The sequence below is a fragment of the Stegostoma tigrinum genome, chromosome 4 (genome assembly GCF_030684315.1).
Source record: "Stegostoma tigrinum isolate sSteTig4 chromosome 4, sSteTig4.hap1, whole genome shotgun sequence".
NCBI classification, from domain to species: Eukaryota; Metazoa; Chordata; class Chondrichthyes; order Orectolobiformes; family Stegostomatidae; genus Stegostoma; species Stegostoma tigrinum.
Genome location: NC_081357.1, coordinates 56093163 through 56105785, shown reverse-complemented (window position 1 = coordinate 56105785; position 12623 = coordinate 56093163).

Genomic DNA, 12623 nt, shown 5'->3' with positions numbered 1-12623 from the left:
GAGATGCTGCATTTTGGAAAGACAAAACAGAGCAGGACCTGTACACCTAATGGTAAGGTCTTGGGGAATATTGCCACACCAACAGACCTAGGGGTGCAGGTTTATAGCTCCTTGAAAGTGAAGGTAGACAGGGTAGTGAAGAAAGTGTTTGGTTCACTTGCATTTATTGGCCAGTGCACTCAGTATGTTACAGATACAGGACAATGATTAGGCCACTTTTGGAATACATTCAATTTTAGTTTCCCCATTGTGGGAAGGATGTTGTTAAACTTGAAAAGGAGTAGGAAAGATGTTCAAGGATGTTGTCAGGGCTGAGGGTTTGAGCTATGGGGAGAGGCTGAATAGATTGGGGCTATCTTCCCTGGAGAGTTTTGAGAGGGTGACCTTATAGAGATTTAGAAAATAATGAGGGGCATAGAGAGGGTGAATAACCAAGCTCCTTTTCCAAGGGTAGAGGAACCCAAAACTAGAGGGTGTAGGTTTAAGTTCGGAGGTGAAAGAAATAAAAGAGACCTAGCAGGCAACTTTTTCAGGCAGAGGATGGTACATGTATGGAATGAGCTGCCAGAGGAGGTGGAGAAGGTAGGTACAAGTACAACATTTAAAAGAATCTGGGTGAGTACCTGAATAGGAAAGGTTTAGAGGGATATAGGCCAAATGCTGGGAAATGGAATTAGATTAAGTTAGAATATCTGGTCAGATGGACGAGTTGGACTAAAGGGTCTGCTTCTGTGCTGTACAACTCTCTGGCTCCATGCCTTAAAGCACTTTATAATGAATGAAGTACTTTTGAACTGTATTTACAATTGTCATGTAATAAACAAATGAAAGAAAAGGGGGTTAAGTTATTCCAAGATAAGGGAAACCATTCAATGTTCTACTAGCCACTGAAAATTCAATTGCACCATGGTCCCAGTCCTAACTTGTTCTGAGAGAAATTCACGTTGACCATGCCTTGGACAAGCACCAAATGCTGGCATGCTTTATACTGGTGCAGTTGTATCTATGGATTGTGCTACTCCCATAGTCTTAAGCCTACAGCACTGTCTCATCATGATTTCTATATGCTATGGGTTGTCTTAGGTATTAAGGTTCAGTAATGTACTTGTTAGGCTATTCTAACAAGTTCTGCTGCTCCTACTCTGAACCTTCTGCATCTGTATCTTAGTGCTATCCAAGAGTAACTCTGTGCTATGTTAACACATATGTTTCTTCCATCATCAACCTGGCAGTCCTAATGATCCCACCACCACCATTCCCCCGAATGACAGATTAACTTCATATTAACTGCACAGGAAATGCAACATTCCCTCATTTATGTTAACTGCTGCCTGTCAGCTCACTGCCATTGAAACATTTGAGTCATCTTCCTAGTACTTTTGGGAGGAGTTAGAACAGTTGCAGATTTTTCACTATTTTGTATTTTAATCATGTTATCGTGATCTGGAACTTAGGGGTTTTGGTACAACTTGTGGTGAAAAGAAGAGAACAGACCAAAAAAGCCTTGATTGTTTGTGAGGTCAGGCCTGGAGACTATTTACAGGCTAGTTTTTGATTAACAGGGCTCTACAAGACACAGAGACACCAGAAAGAACATTATGTTTAAACAGATAGCAGAAGTTGGCTGTTAGTGATGTTAATAACTGGGAATTGGCTCAGGCAAGTCTGGAAGAAACCCTTTGTTTAAGCAGATAGCAGTTGCTGAATTGTAATTGAAACCTTAGGAAGCAATGATCAGTCCATCAGAGTGGAACCAGAATTGGGTTTCTTTTTAACTCTGTTTCCCGAGGAAACAAGCTTAGCTGTCGAAAACACAGCATAAAGATTTGAAAACTCCTTGTCTCATCTCCTACACCAGCTTCTGGAAACCTAAAGAGTAGAAAGCTGCGTTACATGTATTGCTGCCTTTGCTTAGGTGAACTGAAAAGGTGACACCAATTGCAGACCAAGGACTGCACATTTATGCATGTGAAATGATACATTGTGCAAACCATTTATGTAATCTGGCCAGTTTTGTTATTTTATTTGTCCCTTAACTGTGCTTGTTTGCCTGTCTGTCTTTTGTGTGAATGGGGGATGAAAACAAATGCTTTGTAGAAGCACTTAGTAAACAGAAACCTGGATTAGGGATAGATGGACAGAAGAAGGGTCTAGGCCCGAAACGCCAGCCTTCCTGCTCGTCTGATGTTGCTTGGCCTGCTGTGTTCATCCAGCTCTACACCTTTTTATGTCAGATTCTCCAGCATCTGCAGTTCCTACTATCCCTGGATTAGGCATTTGACTTGTGTTATGGTCAATAAGAAATGTACATACGCATTAATTTTTCAACTATTCCACTGTTTATGCTATGATTCACTGACCATCATTTCCACCCCTCTCTGGTAACCCTTTCGTTTGCAAGTGCTTCACTCTATATCACAATCCCCATTCTTCCTCCTCCACCTCCTTTATCTTTAGAGATTTCAACTTCCCTCTTCATTGGTTTCACTGACTTCCTAGTTTGAAACCTTATGTCCCCTATATCCTTTCGACTACTGAATGTTTATATTCCTAAATTGGTAATAGTCCATTTCCTGGCACTGGAAGACAGAGTTTTATTTGTTACATAAGAAGCAAAATACTGCGAACATTGGAAATCGGAAATAAAAACTGAAAATGCTGGCGAAAATCAGGTCAGGCGGCATCTTTGCAGAGAGGTACAGTTAACATTTCAAGTTCAAAATAACTCTTCCTTAGAACTAAACGGATTGGGAAAATTATAGGGATTTTGTTTTTTCTGTTGACAGAGGGGAAAGAAGAGCAAGGCAAAAGAGGGTGATGGTGAATGGGATTGTTCAGGCTTCTTTCGAAGGATGAAGCTGAAAGCCTTCAGACCATTCTGATGGGAGTGGACAGATAACAGGGAATATGAGTTCCGCATCAATGATGAAGAGAAAGTGGCAAGAGTCAGGAAACTGGAAATTGTGGAACCCGTGCTTAATGTGCCCAAAAAAATCATGAAAAGAAGGAAGTGACTGAACAAGGGAGGAAAGATTAATAGTGATAATGGGAACTGCAGATGCTGGAGAATCCAAGATAATAAAATGTGAGGCTGGATGAACACAGCAGGCCCAGCAGCATCTCAGGAGCACAAAAGCTGACGTTTCGGGCCTAGACCCTTCATCAGAGAGGGGGATGGGGTGAGGGTTCTGGAATAAATAGGGAGAGAGGGGGAGGCGGACCGAAGATGGGGAGAAAAGAAGACAGGTGGAGAGAGTATAGGTGGGGAGGTAGGGAGGGGATAGGTCAGTCCAGGGAAGACGGACAGGTCAAGGAGGTGGGATGAGGTTAGTAGGTAGGAGATGGAGGTGCGGCTTGGAGTAGGAGGAAGGAATGGGTGAGAGGAAGAACAGGTTAGGGAGACAGAGACAGGCTGGACTGGTTTTGGGATGCAGTGGGTGGAGGGGAAGAGCTGGGCTGGTTGTGTGGTGCAGTGGGGGGAGGGGATGAACTGGGCTGGTTTTGGGATGCGGTGGGGGAAGGGGAGATTTTGAAGCTGGTGAAGTCCACATTGATACCATTGGGCTGCAGGGTTCCCAAGCGGAATATGAGTTGCTGTTCCTGCAACCTTCGGGTGGCATCATTGTGGCACTGCAGGAGGCCCATGATGGACATGTCATCTAAAGAATGGGAGGGGGAGTGGAAATGGTTTGCGACTGGGAGGTGCAGTTGTTTATTGTGAACCGAGCGGAGGTGTTCTGCAAAGCGGTCCCCAAGCCTCCGCTTGGTTTCTCCAATGTAGAGGTAGCCACACCGGGTACAATGAATACAGTATACCACATGCTGTTGGTGTCACAAACCAGCCATCCATGCTAACCAACAACCCCATTATGAAAAAAGAATAGAGGTACAAAAGGAAGAATTAAGTTCACTGGGGCAAGAGCAGGCTAAATTGTTGGGTTCTGTGTAGGTTCCTGTCCTCAAATGCCCTGAAGCATACTTGTGTCTATTCTGAAAATGCTGCTGCTAAAAATGCATTGTGTTGGTTAGCTGGTTGATTGAATTAGGACATACAGGACAACAGGTCAGTGGCCACAAGGAAATAGGGTTAGGGAAGTGGTGGTAGCTTGTCCCTTGCATGTTTCGGTTTTCCTCACACCAACGCTTCCGCAGCCTTTCTTTATATTCTACTGTATGTCTGTTTAAGGCCTTCCTCTTCCACAAAGAGCACATTCAACTCACGGACTGTGCCATGTCCTCTTTTATCACTTTTTGCATGATCCTCAATACATGGAGCTTGTTTAGTTCACTCGAACAACCTCAAAATTTGAGGCCATAAGAAGTTCGGAGTTTTGAATACTGGATTTGAAGGCTGATATTAGAAAAGGGCTTTTTTAGTTTGTAAACACTTTCAGGGTTATTACTGAGTAAATCACTTCAGTTTTACCTCTCCAGGAGGCATCTTGCAGATTCTCACTCTTGTGCTAGAGTGCACGTTGGCAATTCAGTATTTAGGTCAACATGTTATACCAGATTTTGGAAAATTCTGCACAACACATATCTCAGTACCAGCTCCTGATATTCACTCTCGGCACCAGAAGTTCAATGCTGCCAGTCCTAGTTGATAAGATTGGTGTGGGTTGGAAACAGAAGACTCAACCTACTTCTGATTACAATATCCAATACTTGGCTGCAACATTAATATTAAAATGAGGTTTATAAATTCTATTTTTTTTTTCAGTTCTTTATTAAAGAATACCCTGAATCATGTAATGTTTTCCACTTTCAGTTCTGCTGCCAATCTAAACCATAGCGACCGTAACCATGCCAGCCCAACAACACTCAAATCAATGCTAACTTCCATCCAGAATACATTTGCAGAAATTTATTTCAGGAGAAATATGAAAAATACATTAAGCGCATCTAACAATTCAACAATTTGCTTTACCTGCCTTCACCAATATAGAAAAACTGAAAGTATACTATTAAAATAAAGGCTAATGAACATATTACTAAAATTCTCAGTTACTCTTTCAGTTGCTCCATTGTACCTCAAATGTAGTAATGACGTTAATGAATTATAAAAAGTGAGTTGAATTTAAATCAGAATGAGCACATTGCCCAATCAGAGAATAAAGGATATTGCAAAAATCCAATAATTGTAAGCTGATATCTTAGGTTTTTGAGCATCATTTACAAGGCTAGAAAGCTGTAAAATGGCAACTCTTATCTACTTACATTGTCCACCCTGAATTAATTGTTGCATCCAAAACCAAGTTGGCAGCCTTTTTAAAAGAACAGTTGACAAAAATGAAACACTTTGAATTCAGACCTTCCCTACTTTCAGCTTCACTAAGTAAGGCAGTAGTGCACTGGGTATATGATTAACAACCACTGTGACAGTGTTCCAATGGTTTAATCATTAAAATTTCATAGCCACCATGGAGCTACAGTGCAATTTATTGGCACAGCAATTAAACATTCTTATTCTTCAAGAGGCTTTCTGAAAGAAACACCATTTAGCAAGCCAGACTTTGTCTTCTGAAGGCACTGCTGCCGAGCAAAGAAAGATACGCAGCATGGTGCCAGGGAAACAATTTGTTTACAATCACAGGTTTTGATCAAAATTGAAGTGTCGAAAATAGCAAAGCTGATTTATCTATCTTTTGTAATTTAGTCAAAAATCTATTACCCCTGTAGACATTGCTAAGAAGAAATATATTGAAAATGTTCCGAGATATTATTTCTAGCAAGCATATCTTTGAAGAACAATGAAATGAGTCCATATTTCAGGATAGTAGGAACTGCAGATGCTGGAGAATCTGAGGTTTCAGCAGTCTTTTTCAGTTTAAAAGTTATTCTTCAGCGAATGAGATTGCTTTTTACATTGAAGCAATGACTTGCTTTATGCTGAAATACAAACAGCAATATGCTATTACTAAATCTGTATTCAATCAAGTGAAATGGGTGCTGGTAGTTGTTGGATACATGCTGCCTTGTGTCATGACAATGGAAATAATGTTGCTGCAGGCATGCCAGCAGCTGTAAAAGGCAACTGCACACTATAATTCATGATCAATTGTTTCAGGTTTGTACAACTGTGTTGCAACAAGAACTCAATGTGTGAAATGTCGACCACATACTTTGATTAAGAGAGTTTATTTCACCAATATCTAAATAAAAAGCTATTTTTTAAACTGAGCTGTTGCTCATTTTAATGTTATCCTGTCACAGGAAGTAATCCAGTTTCATGAATGCAGCACTGAAGGCTGTGTTGTGAAGAGAAGCATGTAAATACATTCAAAAAGGGACAAGCAGCAGGAGGTTGGCATGAGATGATTTAGGTGGTGCAATCACAATGTGCCAACTGGCCTCCATGTGTACCATAGTAATGTTTTGTGATTCTGTCAGTTCCATTACATCTTTCACTGAAATGAGGAAACAGGTATAAAATAAATTCCAGGTATTCCAGAAATATCGATAGAGTAATGAATTAATTAATATGGTAATAATATAAAGACGTGTATCATGATGTTACAGTCATATAAGAGAGCAAGAGAAAATATATAGAATAGTTTGTGGTGCAAAAGTGTGTGGTCATGTTTTCTGGAACCATCTGAGGTGGCTTTGGTATATTCTCTGTCACCAATCCTTCTTTTTGTTATTAGTCCTAGTTAAGGATTTCATTGCAGAAGAAAAGAAGCCTTGCTTTAATTGTGTGGAACACTGGTGGAACTACACTTGGAGCACTGTGCACAGCTCTGTATCCCTTGCCTAAGGAAAGCTAAACTTTCTATAGAGCAACTCCAGTACAGGCTCACCAGTCTCATTCCTGGGATGGTGAGAGTGGCCCTGAGGAGCAATTGAATCTGGAGTTTATAAGAATGATCTGATAGAAACTTAAAACAATCTTCATACGGAAAGGGATTGTCATAATTGATGAAGACAGGATGTTTCATCTGACTCTGGGGTTTAGAGACAGGGGACAAAGTCTCAGAATAAGAGGTAAAACTGAGATGAGCAGGAGCTCCCTCTCTCAGAGGGCCGGGAATTTTTGGAATTCTCTACCCAACAAGGCTGTAGAAACTCAGTTGTTAGGCAAGTTCAAGACAGAGTTTGATAGATTTCCAGTTAGTTGTGTCATCAACAAGTATGGGAAAGTGCATAAATATGGTATGGCAGTAGATGATTAGTCCTGATTTACAATGAAGGTGCAGACTCAAGGGGCTGAATGGTCTTCTCCTGCTCCTACGCTCCTCCTGATATCAAGTCGAAAAAGGCCCTAATGAAGCCTTTAGTAGAAAATAGGCTCAATCTTAGAAACATAAAACTAGGAGCAACAATAGGTTATTCAGCCCATTGAGCTTGCTCTTTAACACAACATGAGCATGGCTGCTTCTTGATATCAATACCATACTCCTGGTCTCTTCCCATAAGCCTTGCTGTATTTAAATTCTATAAAATTATCTTTGTTTTCTTAAAGACATGCAGTGGCATCAACAATCTTCTGTGTAAAAGAGGTGATTTTGACAAATGTTAGAAGTTTATTATGTGATGCTTAAAGATTAGCAAGATTATATCTGAAATGCACATTTGTCTCGTGAGACATTAGGCTCAATTTCACAGTAGATTCACATTACTACAACTGAAACATCCAGTGCAGTACTGGTAACAAACACAGAACCACAAGCAGACCTGGTTGGGTTCTTCCAGGAATAATCTTTTATATCCATAAGACCATTAGACCATAGGACATAGAAGCAGAAATTTGGCCATTCAGCCCATTTTGTCTGTTCTGCCATTCAATCATGGCTGATAAGTTTCTCAACCCCATTCTCCCACTTTCTCCCCGTAATCCTTGATCCCCTTGACAATCAGGAGCCTATCTATCTCTGTCTTAAATGTACTCAGTCACCTGACCTCCAAAGCCTTCTGTGGCAGTGAATTCCATAGATTCACCACTCTCCCTATCTAATTCTAAAAGATCTTCCCTCTACTCTAAGGCTGTGCCCTCGGGACCTAGACTCTCCTACCAATGGAAGCATCTTCCCAACATCCACTTTGTTCAGACCGTTCAGTATTCTGTAAGTTTCAATTAGACTCCCCCCCCATCCTTCTAAACTCCATCGAGTATAGACCCAGAATCTTCAAATGTCCCTCATATGTTAAGCTTTAAAATCCTGAGACCATTCTCGTGAACTTCCTCTGAACCTGATGGGTGGAGCCTATCTCATAACCTCAGGTAACCCTTTCAGGTACTAACATCTCCGGTCACCACTCATCATGTTTTATTTATTCATTTAATTCTTTTGTGTAATTGTTTTAAATAAGTGGTTTACCATCACTCCTTGCCCCCAGGTCTCTGAATTTATAAATGACTGACAATTTGATTTTTGAAATGACTGGTCACTTGATTGGGTTAAATGTCTGCTGACTGGGCACAACATGTTGCTTTACTGGAAACATGGTGATCTTTGGATTTCTCAAATGCACTTTGTAGAGGATGTTCTTTACCATTGATATCACTGTTGAATGTTCTGCTTCCCTCAGAGACTCTTTAGTTTCCTCAAATAGTGCCAGAGTTAATTGTGTACTGAAAGATGTAACATTCTCTTTTGATATTGTAATGAGGCAGGCTCATGTGGGATCCTCCCATTCCTGCACATACATCAGTCAGCAAGCATCCATCCACTGTAGTTCCTTGTTCCAGCACTTGACCCATTGTCTTGTATGCTACGGTACTTCAAGTGATCATCTAAATAATTGTTAAGTGTCTTGAATGCTCTCACCTCTATCACCCTTTTCCAGCAGTAAGTTCCAGATATCCACAACCCTCTGGATAAAATAAATCTTTCTAAAATCCCCTGTAAACCTTCTACCCTTACCTTTAACGTATTGATCCCATACCAACGGGAAAAGCTTCTTCCTTTCTACACAATGTCCATCATAATTTTGTACAACTCAATCAGGTCATCCCTCAGCCTTATCTGCTCCAATGAAAACAACTCCAGCTTATCAAGTCTCTCAATAGCTGAATCGTTGTTGTCCAGGCAAAATCCTGGTGAATCCCCTATGCACCCTCTCCAGCATAATCACAAACTTCCTATAGTGTGGAGACCAGAACTACACACAGTTCTCCAGTCGTGGCCTAACTGATGTTATATACACCTCCATCATTGAGCCGTACAGCTCCCTAGTGTTGTATTCAATGCCTTGACTAATAAAGGCAAGTATCCCATATGCCTTCTTAATCATCTTACTCAGGTGCCCTGCTGCCTTCGAGGATCTATGGAAATGCACACCAAGGGACTGTGAAGATACTGCGGTTTTAAGAGGTGTGTTTTGTCCTAGTTTCTTTTGGAGAGAGACTGGGAACATGTTGATGAGCAATCTATAAGAAGATAAACAACTTGTGAAGCCCTGGGTGTTTTTTACCAGCAGCTGGAACATAGAAGCTGACTACATGTGTGTGGTCAAGCTCCCACCCAGAGAGCCAAGGATTTTGGGTTTAGCTTTCAGTAGTTGCTATTGGGGTCTTGAAGATGTGGAAGGTATTTATCCTTCTCTTAAAAACAGCCAAAAGCTGCGGCTTCTCTTCTTGGGCTGCTGAATTGCAATCAAACAAATCTGTTTTCTGAATTTGTTTTTTTTTTGCCAAGGCTATGTTCACAGGAAGTTACTACATTGGAACAGTTACTTAGTAATAGTTACTATATCTATTATTAAATTAAGGTTTCCAATACAGTTGTTATTCCAAGTTCTCCTTTCTTTTGTTGTATTTTAACAACAGTGTTTGAATAAATTGTGTTTTGCTTAATGTTGAGTAGCTTGGCCAGTCAAATTACATCTGGAACACAGCACTTGTTGTTTACCTTGAAAATAAGAAAAATGTTAGGATCTAGGCTATCTTCTTAATATATTTTAGGGGGTCTGGTCCATAACAGAACTCTCCGATCTTCTATTACTTCCTACAGTCCTACTACGCATTGAGTACACCCTTGCCTTATTAGTCCTCCCAAAATGCAAAAACTCAAACCTTTCAGGATTAAATTGCATTTGCCATTGCTCTGCCCATCTGATGAGCCCACCTATATCATCCCGTAGTTTAAGGCTTTCCTGCTGTCATTTTATCATTGTGTCATCTGAGAATTTCCTCATGAAACTTACATTCATGCATGGAATTACAAATAGCAAGAGACTCTGCACCAAACCCTGATATGTGCTATTGAACATAGGCTCCCAGTCACAAAAACCACCTTTGACCATCATTGTCTGCTTCCTGATACTCAGACAATTTTGGATCCAATTTCTCAAATGCCCCTGGATTTCGTGGCTCTTAACTTCCTGACTGGGCTTCCATGCTCGACCAAAGTCCATGCAAACTACATCCATTGTGTTACCCTCGTCCACACATCCTGCTTTCAAAACTTAACTAAACCTGTCAGATACAATCCCTCCCTGGCAAAACCACGCTCATAACTTTGATTAATCCTAATCTTTCCATGTAGAGATTAATTCTATCTCTCCAAATTATTTCCAAACTTTTCCTTCCACTGATGTTAGACTCATTTGTTCTATAGTTCCTGGTTTATACCTCCCACCCTTCTTAAATAATGGTCCCACATTCACTACCTCTCCCGCATTCAGTCCTCTGGCACCACTCCTGTGTCTAGCCGGAAAGGATTTTAAAATTAATTCCAGCAGCCTGGGATAAATCTCATCTGGGCCCAGAGTTTTATCCAATCTTGAAGCCAATAAAACGACCAACTTCTCCTCCCTCTCAATTACAATTTGTTCACGTATTTCACAGTCCTACTCTCTGATTCCTGTATCAACATCATTCTTCTCTAATCATGAATATAAATGTGCAAGATTCGGGATTATTTAAAACCTCACCCATGTCTTTTGGTTCACAATTTGTCACACAGGACTTTAATAGGTACCACTCTTTCCTTGGTTATCCTCTTTCTGCTAAACTAGTATATAAAAACAAACCTTGGGATTTTCCTTTATTTTACTCACCTGTGTTTTTTTCACAGCCCCCTCTTGGCTTTCCTTATTTTTCTTTTAAGTAAGCCCTGCATTTCCTATACACCTCTTGGGCTTCTGTTGTTCTGAGCCCTCGGTATCTTTCATAAACTTTAAACAAAAAAAAAATGTATTGGGGAAACTCAGTAGGTCTGGCAGTATCTGTTGAGAGATAAAGAAGTAGTAGCGACACTTCATCAGAAAGGGTGTCCGCATAAAGTCTTAGCAGGAGATAGACTAAATCTTGAAAACATAAAAAGTAGAAACAGAAATAGACGTTTCAGTCCAACAAGTTTGCTCTGCAATTCATCACTAACATGGTTATTTGTCTATCTCAACATCATGCTCCTGCTCTCTCTCCATATTCATTGATGCCTTTAATCTGTAGAAATGTACCTTTTTTTTCTCAAAGAGATTCAGTGGAACCTACAGCCTTGTGCATTAAAGAAGTGATTTTGATGAACATTAAAAGTTTATTACGTGGTAGGGAAAGGCTAGCTAGATTACATCTGAAATTCACAACATTTTCTTGCAAGATTTCAGCCTCAACTTAACAGTAGATCCACCCTAATACAACTGAAACATTCTGACACAGCACTGGTAACAAACACCGGATTAGGAGCAGTATTCTGATGAATGGCAATTGGACTCAAAACATTAACTCTGTATTTCTCTCAGTAGATGCTGCCAGGCGTTATTCTTTACACTTCTTTGAAATTTACTGACATGTCTGGCCCTCTATCTTTTCCTGTCTGTTCAGGGTCTCTAGTACATTCCAAACAATGCGATTTTCCCCTTTAGTTTTTAAGTTACACCCGTTTAACTTCAATTGAGGAGCCTTCTAAGTTATCAACCTGCCTTATTGTAGGAGTTGGCTGCTTAATCAATCTTGACCAATATTGCAATGCTACCTTCTTTTTCATCCCTACCTGATTCACCTGAAGATCCTATACCCCGAAATATTGAGCTGTCAGTCCTGCCCCTCCTTCAACCATGGTTCTGTGATAGCAATGAAGCAATATCCTTATGTGTTAATCAGCACCGTCAACTCATCTGACTTGCTCACAAGATTCCTTGCAGCAAAATAAATGTTATCCAACCCAGCCAAGCTCTGATTTGATTATATACACTCTGCCTGCCAGACTGGCTTGGTTTTTCTTCTATATTTGTCTGTGCATCACCACCAATGCACCTCTACTCCATTTCTCATTCCCCTACCAAATTGGTTTAGCCCGCCCACCAACACCAGCAAACCTCAAACCCTCACCCTTCTCCAATCCATCATTGAAAGGATGTTGGTGCCAAGCCTGGAAAAATGCTTGGCCCATGGCAAAAACTCAAATTTGCAGGTCTCCAAGTGAAATGCCCAACTCCTGACAAAAGCCCCAAAGGGTATAACCCCCAGTGCAATTTGTCTCTTGGTCTCCACTGGCGACACCCTCACTTACTCTTCTAACTGCTTGCTCACACTCCAATCACAGGCAGTTTCTCTCTCTCAGTTACTGCTGAAAGGTTCTCTACTCCCTGTGACTGAACTCTCTCAGACATTTTGGAGATTATGGGGACACATTTTCTCACCCCTTATGTACTTTGGAAGTTGGTTCGGGGAGGTTAGT